The sequence below is a fragment of the Apium graveolens genome, chromosome 9 (genome assembly GCF_009905375.1).
Source record: "Apium graveolens cultivar Ventura chromosome 9, ASM990537v1, whole genome shotgun sequence".
Classification (NCBI taxonomy): domain Eukaryota; kingdom Viridiplantae; phylum Streptophyta; class Magnoliopsida; order Apiales; family Apiaceae; genus Apium; species Apium graveolens.
In genome coordinates this window covers 13210390-13226864 of record NC_133655.1, presented here as the reverse complement: position 1 = coordinate 13226864, position 16475 = coordinate 13210390, and the positions used below count along the sequence as shown (strand labels likewise).

General features: G+C 31.2%; 1 long non-coding RNA gene across 1 annotated transcript; it reads right to left on the bottom strand.

Moving 5' to 3' along the window:
* Positions 1 to 6803: 6803 nt before the first annotated feature.
* On the bottom strand, positions 6804 to 7295 carry LOC141684223 (uncharacterized). The gene is made up of 3 exons (XR_012560588.1): positions 7192 to 7295; positions 7019 to 7085; positions 6804 to 6893 (listed from the first exon to the last, which is right to left on the bottom strand). It is a non-coding gene; the product is annotated as an uncharacterized LOC141684223 (long non-coding RNA).
* Positions 7296 to 16475: the final 9180 nt, after the last annotated feature.

The following is a 16475-nucleotide window of genomic DNA, read 5'->3' as shown; positions in this document are numbered from 1 at the left end:
ACATAGCTGCAGGAAGTTGTTGTGCTCAAGTGCTTTGGATTAAAAATCAGCTAATGGATTATGGCCTAGTGTTACACAAAATTCCTATTATGTGTGACAATACTAGTGCTATATCTATAAGTAGCTAATCCAGTTAATCATTCTAGGACAAAGCATATTGATGTTAGGTATCATTTTATTAGATAACATGCTATAAATGGTACCATTGAGCTCATTTTTGTACCAACAAAAAATAATTGGCTGACATTTTTACTAAACCTTTGGATGAAGCAACTTTCACTAGACTTGTAGGTAAAATTAGAATGCTTAATTCTTCATCATAAGGCAAGAACTCAGCTAATATTTTACAGCAAATTAATCTCCAGTAAATCAAATTAATTTGATTAAATTGGAAATTAACTGAAATATGAATTATAAATATTTCAGAAATCTCTGCATATTTGTTTTTCAAATTCAAATTCAACTTAGAATTTTTCAAATTCTGAGTAAACTACTCAGTTGTTAATTTACATTCTTAATATGTAAAATTAACACAAGGTAGAATTACAAAAACCAAAAGTATATATAGAACTGAGTTCTCGATAAGTCAAATTGACTTCTCGACAAGTCATTTTAGGACTTCTCGAGTGAGTCCTCGATAAGTCAATTACTGACTTCTCCAGTGACGTCTCGATAGGCTTAATATGCCTTATCGATAAGACTTTGTAGAGTTCTCTAATAGTGTTAATTTACGGAGTTCTCTACAAGTATAATTTTTGACTTATCAATAACTCAGAACTGAAATAATTTAGTTTAATAAATTATTTTGGTAAAATACTTTTGGAAAATTTATTCTAATTTTATTTTGAACTTATTCAAATAAAAGTTGGAATTAATTCAATCTACCGTTTGGACAAACTGGGTATTTATTTGACATCTTGATAAGTCAATTTTGAGTTCTCTAAAAGAATACTTTAAAATGACTTCTCGATATGTATTTCATTTCTTAAAATGACTTCTCGATAGACAAACTCCAAACGTCTATTTTTGAGTTCTCGACAAGTCATTTAATCTTACTATAAATACCCAGACTTCTCGATACATATTATAACTTGGAATTTCTCAAAATTCTAAGAAAACTGAATATTTTATAATTCATATTCTAAATATGTGAAGCTAATAAATAACAGATCAAAAGAAGCAAAAAGTATGAAAAACTGAGATAATTTAATTCATAAATTATGTTCAGCAAAATACTTTTGACATACTTTATCTATAATTACTCAGAGTTATTGACACATTTACGTGCTTATGTGCAATTTTTTTTAATGTGGATTATGTTAGTCTAATGTAAGTAGATTAGTACATTATATGTGATGTTTTGAGAATACTGATAATAGTTAAATTTATTTGACTATATGCTAATTATGTGTTTTGAATTTATTCAAAATAATCCCTTATCAGTATTTATTTTGATGAGTTAGCTAGTGAAATATTTTGCTGATAGGAAGGGTTACTTTTTGTGTAGGGGTACTTGTTTATTTGCATGAGGAATAGTTAACCTAGAAAGTGAACTAAGATTCTTGAGTACTTGCATGGGGAATAGTAACTAGAAAGTTAAGTCACTTCTAACTGTCTAGATACTCGTAAAGTATGTTTGTGTAATTATTACACTTATTAACCGGGCAACTCAAAAGTCTCTTGGTTTCTTTCTTTTATCCATCTATAAATCCAAACTCTTCGCTCTTCATTATTCATCACTGCTCTCTTTCTCAACAAATATCCTAACCTCAAAACTCACTTATTGTTCATCTCTCTCCAACGGCTGCCCCTGTTTTCCACTCGCTCAACAACAGTGTTTATCTTCCAGCCCATCACTGATAATAAGGTCTATTATGACCCCTTTGGGCTTCAAGTCCGCATCAAAGGGATCATATGCAGCCCCTTTGATGTTCCACTTGACGTCTTTGACGAAATCTCGTGGGATGATTAGATAAACTTCTTTTTCTTTGAGAGAGAAGTCTCTCTGGAGCAGGAGAGACGTGCCATGGTGGCTGAGCATCAACGTCTTGCTGCTCTGGAGTTGCAGGAGAGAATCATTTCTCTTGCACACTCCATGTCCAGAGCTTACCAGCGCCGGGCATGGAGGATAGAGGCCGAGAAGAAGAAGCAGAAACCAGAGTAGTTAGGATTATGATTTACTTGTTGAAATCTATATCTTAATATACACTATTTCCATTATTAATGAAAATTCTACTTCTTCTCTATCATTCTTTTGTTTGTGTAATGATTGCTATGTGTTTTTCTGAATTGATTATTATCTTTTCTGTAATAATGCTTGCAAGTAAATATCTTACAATGCATATGTCTAATTAAACTCCAAAAAGAAATATATGTTCATGAGACTAGTACAGTGAGAAGTGTTGAGACCACTTATTCAAAAGAACAGAGAGTTTAGGACTTTTTTTACTGACAGACTTCTTCTGCAGATCTAAGTGAAACTCCTATTCTACTTGATGAACTCATCACTACAGATCTCACTGAAGCTTGAAGCTGCTGATAATGTTCTAAATGGACAATGACAAAAGCTTGAACAATGTGCATCTAGCTGGATCTTTCTACCTGGAGATAATGTCAAAAAGGGGGAGAATATATCTAAATGTCAAAACAACTAATGGATGTTGCCAGATAATAATATTCTTTTCTTGATAGGGGGAGAGTAGAGTAAGTCTATTCTTGATAGGGGGATAGAAGAGTAAATCTAAATGAAACTCACAAAAGAAGACAGGATGGGGAGATTGACTTCTGCATTCTGTATTTAGTTAGAATTTTGATATCATCATTCAGAACTTGTGCATAATTCCATATTGAACAAGTTGGGGGAGATTGTAAAATATAAGTGATGATTTCAAAGATCACTGGAGATAATAATATCATTAGTGTCCCTGATCAAAGTAAGAAGCAAGCCAAATGGACATCTGATCTAAGGAGGAGATTAATGAACTGTTATTTGTGGTAATCAACTAAGCTTGGGGCCAACCCTAAGTAAGTTGTGTTGTTATCTTAGTCTGTATTTTGTACTTGTAACACTTAAAGTCTGTAAAAATGCAAAGGAGCAGACTGGAGTCTTTTTCCTGAAACAATATCAAGCCTAAGGATTCTATCTGGAAGAAGATCAAGAGGGTCACGCCTCAGATGAATTTTGAAGAAGTTTGGAGTTGAATAAATCTGTTTGGAGAAAAATACTCTAAGTCAAGATCTCTACAAATCACAGATTTAATGTTATGGAGAATTCATTCGAGAACTCCAGAATTGTTTATCGAGAAGTCAGGAAAGCTACTAGAGAACTCAGAAAGATATCGATAAGCCAAATTGAAGACATGAAGATTGGAGATATTGACAAGTCATTTCTTCACTAGAGAACTCAGAGTTATCGACAAGTCTACATTCATTAGAAAATCCTGAGTTATCGATAAGTCAAAGTTCACTAGAGAACTCAGAGATATCGATAAGTCAAAATTCACTTGAGAACTCAGAGATATCGATAAGTTAAAATTTACTAGAGGACTATGAGATTTCGACAAGTTAATTTGACTAGAGAACTCTGAGAAATCGACAAGTCAAGAAGCCACTAGAGAACTAAGAGTTATCGATAAGTCAAAGTGAAGATGTGAATACAAGAGATCTCGACAAGCCAAAGTTCTCTTATAGAGAACTGAAGACCTCTACAAGCCAAACTGAATATAGAGTACCAGAGATCTCGATAAGCGAAGATACTTATCGAGATGTCAAGTCTTCTATAGACCTAAACTGGAGATCTCGATGTACAATCTCGAAGTACAAGGTTGCAGATCAATTCAATATCCAAGATAAACAATCAACAAACAATCCAACAGCTGGATTGACAAGTCTACAAAAAGCAGTTTGAAGAATGTGCAAGATCAATGGTAAAGATTAACTGACAAAGGAAGATTAAAGTGAACACGGGATGCTAAAGATATGCTAAGCCAGAAATGGAAGATCTGCTTTTCTATAAATAGAAATGACAAGTGACAGTTTAGAAAAACTAATAGCATGTCTTATTACACACTGTGTAAACCGACAGTTAACTGAGTTATAAAGTTAACACTGGTCCTTAGTCATTTGTAACAATTGAGATAGAAATCTTGTAACACTCTCAAGAAGAAGCTAAGCTCTTTAACATCAAAGAGCCTAAAATTTTTGTAGCAAAACATTCTTAATTTTAATACAAAATTAAGTGAGTTTTGAAAAGATATGTGTTCCTTATTCTTGCATGTTTAAATTTCTGCAGTAACACATTTCTACAAGATTAAATTTACTTTGTTCAACCAAGCCAAAAATATTCAAGAAAAGCCTAAAAATAGTAAAACACATTCACCCCCCTCTTTGTGTTATTCATTTCCTAACAATAACTCAGAGTTCTCTAATGAATATTGACTTGTCGATAACTATGTGTTCTCTAGTGAAGAGATGACTTGTCGATATCTTCAATCTCCATGTCTTCAATTTGGCTTGTCGATATCTCTGTGAGTTCTCCAATGCCTTTCCTGACTTCTCGATAAGTCATTTTGAGTTCTCAAATGACTTCTCTATAATATTAAATATGTGACTTGTTGAGATCTTGACTTAGAACATTTATCCTAAAACAAATTTATTCAACTCCAAACTTCTTCATAATTTCTCTGAGGCATGATCTTCTTGATCTTCTTCCAGATGAAATTCTTAGGCTTGACACTGTTTATAGAAAAAGACTCCAGTTTGCTTCTTTGACATTTTTGCAGACTTTAAATGTTACAAGTACAAAATATAAATTAAAATAACAATACAACTTACTTAGGTTGACAAATTGTCTTAGTCTTGTTAAAGTCCATGCATGTCTTGCACAAAAAAAATATTATATAACTATTTTTAAAATTTTATATAATTAAACTTTAACTAACACGAATTAACTTCTACTATTTTTATACTTTATTTATACATAAATTTTTATTTATTGGTGTTTATCCAAGCGTCAATTACTTTTAAATAATCGTATTAGTAAAACTTAATATGTTAGATTAATATAACATATAAAATAATTAGGTACATAAGTAGAATTATAACTTGATTTATAAGTCATTTTAGTAAAAAAAAAGAATTATACGGTGAAATTTTATAATTATGACTTCGATTTCCTTTAACTGCATAATTTAAAATATTTATTTATTTTAATCTGTGTTTTGCACAAATTATCTGAGATTTAATTTTATACAAATAATAACTTTATATTATTTATAATGTCGCCTCCGTACTTCACACGGGTTAGCAACTAGTTATAAATAACCGGAATGGGGTATAATTTGATTCAATGGTTATCCCCATTTAATTATTAAATAAATAAATAAATAAATAAATAGTATTATATATCCGCTAAACTACTATATTGTTAAATTACTATGTATAATTTATTTATCCCACTAAATTACGACCACAACTTATCCTAATATTAAAAAATAAATAAATAGTGTTATATAACCGCTAAACTAATAAATTCTTAAACTACTAGACATAATCTACTAAATTACGATCACATGTTATCTTATTATTTTTTATATAAATTTATAATGATTATATATTAATATAAATATTTTAAAATCATAATATGACTAGATAAATAAAAAAATTTAATATAACGGAAACCCCTGCGATTTAAGGTAATATTGCATAACGTAGTAAATTCACAGCTGTATTGTCTTCGTTATATTCCATTATTATTGATGTAAGTTTTCAGAGACAAAGCAAATGACACCTTCGACTTTGACTAATAAAAAAAATATTTAAGCCAGTATTTTTTATTTAATATTTAAATAAAAAATATAAATATTAAAGGAAATCGTAAATCGCACAGCATTTAAGCTAGTACTTTTATAATAGTAAATTCACAGCTGTATTGTCTTCCTCATATTCCATGTAAGTTTTCAGAGACGAGGGAAATGACACCTTCGACTTGACTAACCAGGACCATCATCCCTATTCAGTATTCACTATGTAATTTACATGTAGGAGTACTCGGTCCTCACTATAATTTCAAAAATAAATTTCTAATGTATATATGTTAAATTGTATTTAATGAATTTCTTCACAAAATTTCATTCGGTTTTAGATATCAGACTGAAAAAAATATTTAAATAAAAGAAAGACCTGACAACTTAAATAATATCGATAAGAATTTGAGCAATCTAACTTCTGAAAACACATGGTTTAAGCTTTGTACACTTATACTGGAACCCAGACTAAATCATCAAAACAGAGAGTGATGAAATACATACCAAGAGCAAGTCGAATGATAAAGCTAAAAATGACTTCCCATAGACAATTGTATTAACCTTATATGATGTTGCACGCCGAAACTGATTGGCCGGAAGATAATCTCCAGTCTGTAATATGTCTCACATTGTTCATCGTGTGCAACAATCCATAGCCATACTTAACTGAACTTACATTGTTGCATACTTGCATTCAGCAGAACTTTTGTCAATTACTCAAATTCAGAAACATGTGAAACAGTCAAGCAAACAGTCGATTTAGATTTTTTTAGACAAGAGTCATCACATAAGAGCAAATAACATACATCAGTGATACTCATGCAAGTCAATTATATTAGAATCAAATTCTTAAAAATACAATTCGGTGACACTGACATTTACGTTCTTTAAACGAGTTGCTTCTTCATTTACATACTCGATTACAAGTAACAGTAGCTGCAATAAACAGACAAATTTTACAGCACTAACTTCTTGAGTTCTTGGTGTGTAAATAAAGTTCTTGAGTTCGGGCAATCAATTGACTTTTAACTCCTGAACCATTCCAGTTCAGTACTGAACATAAGGGGATCTTGTGGATTTCGGCCTCAGCTGCAAAGCAATTACATGTTGAAGAATCCATCAGTTGCCGTAAATACCAGCCAAATACAAGTATCTGAGCTTATTGAATTAACTGTCGATAATACTGAAAAATTTGTATAACAAAATAAGCAAACCTGATTACTGTGGCCGCACTTTTTCTTCCTACAATTTGTTGCTCGAGGAGGTAAACGTGCATAACATCTAAAACACACACAAAGGAGATATTAGCATAATGCGGAGTTATAATAATCTATACTTACTATATTATAATAACCGGAATGAAGTATAATTCAGAAGGTAAGTTTACTTGCGGCAAATGACTTGTAGAGACGAGATTTCCGTGCCAACTCCACCAATTCTAGACTAGCATTACCATAATAATTGCAAGGCAGGCTCAAGGTTTTCTGCATTGTTACCTCGAAGGGTTGGGAAGTATGTTGGTTTTAAAATAACTGTGGAGGTTTATATATAGGGATGATAAGATACGCTTGTGGAATACGTATATTCTGGCGTGGGGATAAAAATTGTTTGGGAGCTAAGCAAAAATATAATGTATTTAATATCTTGTAGCTTGTAAGTGTATTTATTATGGATGTAGGAAACCTATAATTTATAAAACTCAATTTTGACATAACAAGCTAATTTCTAACCGGAAAAGAAAATCAAAGTTCAAATTGTATAAGAATTTTATTATTAAACCCCATTAAAATATAATAAACTAAAATGCGCACTCACCTGTCCTCTACCGCGGAGTTCTCATTCGCTGGATATAGGTTTGACACAGCCACGCAGGCGTAATGGGTAGAAGGTGAAAAATCGAATCCAAATTTATGTAACCGAGATTTGATTCCGAAATTTGAATTATATAATTTGATAATAATTTTAAAACTAATTTAAATCGATTCGAAAATTATCTTAATTGAAAATTATTCAAAATACAAGATTTATTTACTATTTGGAACATTTCAAAACCGTATAATATATTATCCGAATCGAATATGAAGCGAACTATACAATCCAAATTAGAAAATGATAAAAATGAGTTAGGTTTAGTTGTTATAGTTTATATAGTCATAAAGTTCCTTATATATAAGCAAAACTTATATTTAAAATATTTTTATTTTTATGATACCATAATTATTTAGCCATACTTTTTTTTATAAATTACATAATATTATTTAAAGAATAGTACATTTATTAAAAAGGATACTTTTTATCTCACAAATGATAAAAGTGAATTAGTTACGATATATTTTATCTGAACGAAATTTTATCTAATATGAATATAAATTTCATCTGATTTTAATCAGAATTAAAACCAAACTGAATCAAATCCAAATCGACCAGAACAATATCCAAATACATCATTCAGATTGGATTTGATCTAAAATTTATTTGAACCAAAACCGTTTCAATTATCCGAATTGTTAGGTTTAGTCAAACTTAAATCCATTATTCAAATTAACATATTCAGTCAATACAAGGAAATAAGGCTACATACAACTACACAAATACAATCGTAGTCAATTTCAACCACTTTCGGTTGAATTTAGGGGCACGGCTAAATTCAACCGCAGACGGTCGTATTTACGAGGTCGAATTTAGTAATAATTACAACCGAATAAATACATACATATTTATATGCAACCATATATTGTCGTGTTTAGCCTTGCCAAAAAAATGGTGGGAATTTAGACTTGCCTAAAAAATGGTGGGAATTTTCCCTCCAACGTATTTTTTTGACACTACTAAATTCAACCGATTTTGGTCGAATTTACCCTTGCCAAGAAAATGGGGAAATTTTCCCGCCAATGAAATTTTTTGACACTACTAAATTCAATCGATTTTGGTTGAATTCAACATTTGAAAATGGCAGGAAATTTCCTGCACTTTTGAAATTTTTAGTTGCAAAATGGGCCCGCTTTTAATAAAAAACTAGGTGTGTTTTAGTAAAGTTAGGTTCAAAAATTAGGTCCAACCTTACGGATGTCAAGATATATATCTAATAATATGATAAAAAATTTAGAAAAAAAATAAATGTATTTGGTTTTCTATTTTAATAGTCAACTAGCAGTTTAACCGGTAATTCTTAATAGTGTTAAGTCCCATACTGATGTTTCGATTTTTTAAAAAATGTTTATGAATGATCCAACCTTACAGATATCAAGATCTATATATTTTAGTGATATGATAAAAAATTTAGAAAAAAAATAAATGTATTTGATTTGCTATTTTAACAGTCAACTAGTAGTTTGACCAGTACTTTTACTGGTGTTTAGTCCCATACTAATGTTTCGATTTTTTTAAAAATGTTTACGAATAATCCAACCTTATAGGTGTTAATATCTATATATTTTAGTGATATGATAAAAAAATTAGAAAAAAAATAAATGTATTTGGTTTGCTATTTTAACAGTCAACTAGTAGTTTAACCGGTACTTCTTACTAGTGTTAAGTCTCATACTGATGTTTCGATTTTTTTTAAATATTTATGAATGATTCAACTTTACAGATATCAAGATCTATATATTTTAATGATATGATAAAAAAATTTTAAAAAAAATAATTGTATTTGGTTTGCTATTTAACGTTCAACTAGTAGTTTGACAAGTATTTCTTACTAGTGTTTAGTCTCATACTGATGTTTTAATTTTTTTAAAAATGTTTATGAATGATCTAACCTTACAGATGTCAAGATCTATATATTTTAGTGATATGATAAAAATTTATAAAAAAAAATAAATATATTTGGTTTGCTATTTTAATAGTCAACTAGTAGTTTTACAAGTCATTCTGAGTCAATTATAGATCGATAAATCATATTTTTGATCTGATTTCAGTTTTAAACGTACCAAGTCGAACCTTTTGACGAACCGAGTCATATGTGATTTGAATTATGTGATATGTGAGTTACATATTTACATGCTATGTGAATTATGTGCATATGTGGGTCAAGAGTCCTGTGTTTGTCTGTTATATTTATGTGGGGGCTATCGTATGGGTAGACGATAAGGTATTGACGCGCAATTCGTCGAGTAATTATCGTTTAAGCGATTAAGATGTGTATTTTAATTATAGATGTGGATCATTCGCGTTGATCAGGACAAGATGTTGGATAAAGAATGAGATGGAATGAAATTAGATAACTGTCTTCTAGCAATCGAAATTATATTAAAATTACTAACTTCACTGGTAGCGCATTATTGTTTTTGGGACTTGTCCCGATTTTAAAAATATTCGAAATTTGATACAAGATCATACGAGATTTGTTAAAACTACGATAATATATTAAATCGATTTATTTTTCATTTTTCATTTTAAAAACTAGTTTTTTTAAAATAATTATTTTAGATAAGCAATATTCATTGATCGAGATAATATTGTACAAATATTTTGAATATTTTGAATTATTCAAATTAAAGTTATATTTATACTATATTGTAGCATTTGATTCAATGCATTTTATACTATTTAAAGAAAATATATATTGTTCAATAATTTGAAGGACTTATCCAGTTCAACTAATATTTATAAAACTTTATCGAATTGAAAAATATATAATTTTAGGAGAATAGTATACAATTTTATCAAATTATTATATGAAAAATATTAAAGTCGTAATAAAAGAAATTTAAAAGCAATAACGATATAATTACAATCTTTCATTCGAATCCTTGAAAAAAATCATGAATATCAATAATATGTCTTTACAATATATGTTTTATTTTTATGTTACAAGCATGATTGATACTCGGTTCCGTAAAAAATAGATATGAATTGTTTGAGAGTGATAATGTAAATACCATATATAAATTATCGCAATTTATTTATTACATAATTTTAATTTTTGAATAAATATAGATACGTGGTATTTAAGTAATCAATTGCCCCACTAGATGTTAATAATGATTATACATGTATATAAATCAGATATTTACCATATAAATAATTGAAATCATCGTAATTTATTAAGAAATGTAACATACGATAATTTACATGCTGACACACGCACATATAACTTAATCTTACTTTGTTAACAGTAGTATAAATAAAAAACTAACATTTTTCCATACATACATACGTTGAATTTAAAAAACTAACATTTTTCATTAAAATCAACTTGTATATTAACAGTAGTGTAAATTTTACATTATTGTATATTATAATTGCAAATCATTCTGACTTCACTATGCATTTTTAATCTTTTTAAATCGAGTAAGTTAATTGTAATTTAGTAGTGAACTCAATAATAATATAGACCAGTACATATAGTTTATTTAAATAAAATTTAAAGTTTTTGGTTAACTCAGTATTCAACATATATGCTAATTTTTAGCTTTTTCTTTGTAAACATACTAACGACATTCTACAGATTAAGTTTAATCGTTTCATTTTAAACATACACTGACTACCCTGTTTATATTGATTCATTAAATACAAATTATACAACACAAACAAGAATATAAATATTTTGGGTAATTATCTACTCTATTAGAAACGTTGTGTAATTTGGTAATATCTTGTATGAAAATAATATAGATTGATAAACAATCAACTTGTATCTAATATACGTTAGATATTGCACAACATTTATATATAAAAAAACAACTAAGAACATTAAAATTGCATGATTCATAAAAAAATTCTAGAAAATGATTTGTGTCTCACACGAGTTATGTTAGGTCACACATACTGTAGAAGGGGGTTGAATACAGTGTATAGCACAATCAAATCGAATTCTAATAACACAAGTAACAGGAAAACAGACTTTATTCAAAGCAATAAACTCTGTTACAATATGAAACTGTCCTCTCTCAGTGATGAACAAATATCACGAGAGCTGCTAGGGTTACAATGAATAATATTCTCGATAATGATAACACTTATAGTGTAGACCCTATGTCTGTGTTTATATACTACACAGTTACAAGATAATCGCTAATTGATATGGAATATAATTCTGCTTCCTAAAATATATCAATCAGATATCTTTTCTTTCAAGTATTCTATTCTTCATAGAATTCCTTCTTCATGCATATCTCTTCTTATGTTTGTCTCGATCTTTTCTTCAATCAATCAGCCGCCTTCCTTATCTGAACATTTCCTTTAAGTCCTGATATTATCTTCTAATAAATATCTCCTGAACCTTAAGTACTGATGACTTAAGTTCTGACTTCAGTATAAGTGCTGATTTCAGTTAAGTACTAATTTATCCTGTTTAAGTAAGATCTGAAAACTAAACATAAATCATATTAGTCATGACATTGTCAAATATATCTAACAATCTCCCCCAACTTGTAAATTAGCATAATATACAAGTTTAACAAATATTTGATGATGTCAAAAACATTAAGTACAAATACATGAGAATTTGACTAGATAACTACAACTTACAGTCCTTAAAGCTTTACGAACTTTAACTTCTGATAACAACATCAATCTGTATTCATATCAGAATTTGAGCAGTTGTAGATCTTGACTTGGCTTCACTTTCTGATCTCTCTGATGTCAGGAGTTGTTCTGAGATAGTTCTTTAACAAACATCTCTCAGCATATATGAGTTCATCAATCATCCTCCTTTTAGCATCTTTAAGCTCTGCAGAATCTTCACCAGTGTGGAAGATAGAAGCCCCGAGATCATTAATCCTAGCTTTCCTTATATCTTGATCCAGTCTGATCAAATACGCCTTGTCAGACTCAAGATTGAATTCTACAGCCTTATAACCCAGAAAGGTAGTTATAATCTTAGCAGAGTTAGGCTTCATCTCAACAATATCACCCTTGTGATCTCTGTACTTTGGAAGATATGTGCTGTCAGACTTTACAGAATAAAGCCTTTTCTGTCTCTGAATTTGATTCTTCAAATAGTTTGCAGCACTTTCTTTTATTTTGTCATTCACTTGAAGTAAAAATAAAACATGTTCCAGTTCTTCAAAATACTTCAGTGGAATAGCATTTTCCCTTATATGGTAAACCCTACCATCTGTCATGAAGTATAACAAGATGTGTTCTTTCAAGTAGGTATGGTAAACCATCTGTACAGATTCTAGTTGATTCAATCTTTCAGGAGTTGCTCCAACACCTGGTTCACTTAAGGAAGTTGGATCATTGGTTGTGTTCTGTACTCTTATTTCATCAGCACTACCCAATCCAGATTTATCTCTTGCTTCTTTCCAGTAACCACTCTCGCTTCAAAACCACTTGCAGCAGTCTTCAAAGGTTGAGTCTGTTTGGCTTTGGTGAATCCTGGTAGGAGTAACTTTGAGGATTTAACATGAGCAATGCCAGAGGTTTCCTTTGATTTATCTTCTGATATCAAGTCAACTTGAGCTATGTCAGAGGTTACTTGCTTCTTCTTTTTTTTATCGTAGGTAACCCGCAGTCGCTACCCTTCGGGTGCGCACTGGATAAACCCTACGGGTTCACGTAATAGCCTGCAAACCACGTGAACCAAGGTAAACCGCATTTAAGCGACAAGCTCTGGCTCATGAGGCATAATCATAAATTCTCCTCCTGTGGGATTCGAACCTGTGACCAAGAGGTTAGTTTTCCTCTCTTTAACCAACTGAGCCAACCCTTGCGGGCACTTGCTTCTTTGTAATATCAGAACTAACTATATCTTGACTCTGAACAATTTGAGCCATGTCAGAGGTTGTCTTAGAAATCTTTCTTGAAGTCAGAGTAAGATCAGCATCTTCAACAGTAATTTTTTCATCCACAGGAGGCACATAAACCTTTATAGGTTCACCAACTTTTTCTTTGCCCTTTGACCTTGGATCTATCTGCATTTGTGATTTGGCCTTGGTTGCCTCAATATTTGTCCTTTCTTTTATCACAATGCCTTTGACCTTTGGAAGTTTCTTTTTACCAACAGAAGTTTCAGATTTAGAGTTAACTTTTTCTGACTTAAGTCTAGCTTCTTCTTCCAATAGACTCTCAAAGTCCATTCCTGAATTTTTTTTCAGAAATAACTGTCTTGAAATTTCTTCATCAAGATCCAAAAGTTCATTAGAACTTATTCTTTTACTAGTATCAGAAGTAATTCTTTTTCCAGTATCAGAACTTGTTCTATGACTTGTAGCTTCAGCTCTTCTTGATGAGAGACCTCTACCTTGACTATGACCTCCACCCATTCCAGAGTTTCCCTGGTCATCTTTTTCATCATCCTTCCCCTTCAGTGTCTTAACAGTTTTGCATTTGGACTAAAGTACCTTCTCCCCCTTTTTGGCATCAGTAGGTAAGAGAAGAGAGACAAGCAATTCCACTGAGGATTGGATTTTATCGAGTTGAGATTGCTGAGAAGCTTGATTTTTCAAAATGTCATCAATCTGAGATTGTTGCTTCTCATGGGTCTTCTCAATGTAAGCAACTCTGTCGAAGGTAGGTTTGAAAAAGTTTTTCTTGTCCAGCTTGACAAGTGTATCTTGCTGCTTTAAGAGTTCTTGAACCATGTTCAACTTGTCTTAAGTGACAGACTGTTGACCTTGAAGGTGCCTTGTAGTAAGTGCAGTAACTCTTAGTTGTGTCTTGACATCATCATTAATTAGCATCTCATCAGCTTTTGCCAAGTGCTCAACAATAATTTTTTCAGATGGAACAAAGGTAACTGTGTTCCACTCCGTAGTCCACTCCCGTCCTCTATGAGTTTCACTCCAAGGTACTGGTGCTTCCCCTGTAACAAACTTCTTGACTATCTCACTTTTGTGAACAGTTTGTTGAGGTGCATGTCCTGATGGACCAGCTGCAGTAGCATCTTCATTTATAGCAGCATCACCAGTAGAATCAGCATTTGCAGCATCAGAACTTACAGAGTCAGCATCTTCTGACAAAAGAACAGTATGAGAAGCAATTGAGGCTTCAACATCATCCTCTAAGTGCTGATCTGCTTCCAAGTTCTGATCAATAGCCATATTCTGATGCTCACCTATAGTCTGATCTTAAATGTCTAGATGCAGAGAAGGTGTTGTTTTATATAGGTAATAGAATGCCAGGAGATGTAGGAAAATTTAATGTTGACAGGTAGAAATAATTCTACCTCGTCTCCCTAGACTGAGGAGAATAAAAACAGCCATTGGAAGTGTAAAACATGGTTTAATGCGCACAAGAAACAAGTAAACATTACTGTGCATGGACGTGTACCACTAATCCTAAGTGTATTGACTGTTAATATCTCACCCGAATATATTCTGATTTAAAATAAGACTGTTTCAGATTTTAACCACAAATAAGTCAAGTAAAGGATCAGAATTTAATATCAACACTTAGACTTATATCAAAACTTAACAGTCATCAGAACATGATTTCTTAACTCGAAAAGTGAATGCCTATCTCTGTAATTCTTCACACAAATTCTGATTTTGGTTCTTCAGAACTTAATCATCAGAACTTTCATCAGAACCTGTCCTCAGAATGTATGCAATCTGACACAAAAACTGTTCATCTAAAACAACATTGATCACCACAGTAATTTTCATCATTCATATGGAGTGAAAGTGTGTGCATTAAGCTAAATATCAGACAAAGAGTAAAGTCTGATTCACTTCAGTATATCTTAGAAATAAGGCATAACTACGAACTTTACTTAAAATCTGTCATTATTCTGAAGCCTACTAGTGAATGAGTTCATGCATGAGTCCACCTCAACTGTTGTGTGCTTATTTTATGCATCTTTTGAAATTCCATTTTACAGTGGCTTCTCAGTGTAAGTGAGTCACGACTGCTTATCATTATTTATGCTATTATCAGAGTATTTCTCCAGTAATCACAGAGTGTGAAAAGTCACCAAGAAAAAATAATTATTTACTTTTCTGATGCATATTACTTAATGCCAGCAATGCACTTGGGTCATCCCTTCCACATTTTTACTCTAGATCTCAAAGGAGTACCTGATTTTTATTCCTTGTTCTTTTCCTTTTTCTTTTGATAAGTGAGGTTTATCAACACTTAGTACATTCACCAGATTTACTAACATCAGAACTTAACAGATGAGAAGCATTATTCTAGTTTTGGACTTAGTAGTAAGATAGACAAAGTAAACTTAACTATGCTCAATATCAGAATTTGCTTGTGTCAATAGATTTCCACATAAATAATTACTTCAAATATGGGATCTTTAGAATATTAAAGACTACTAGGTCAACATCTAGCACAGTTACCCTCATAGGATTGAATAGTCACAGAAACGGTCATATCACTATCAGAGTTTATAAATACACACCAGACAATAATCAGTACTTAAGCAATTTTCAATTAAGTACAGAATACACAAAGATAGTAATATCTGTAAATACTGATCATAAAGTCTGATGCAGCAGAACAAAAGCTAAGCAGATTTAGAGAAAGAACCTGAAACCATTCCAAGTTCATTTACCAATCTTGTAAAAGTAGCTTCACACAGTGGTTTTGTGAATATATCTGCTAGTTGTTGATCTGTTGGAACAAAATGTAATTCCACCGTACCTTAATCCACATGTTCTCTTATGAAGTGGTACCTAATGCTGATGTGCTTTGTCATTGAGTGTTGAACTGGATTACCTGTCATAGCAATAATACTTTGATTATCACAGTAAATAGGGATTTTAAAATATGTTA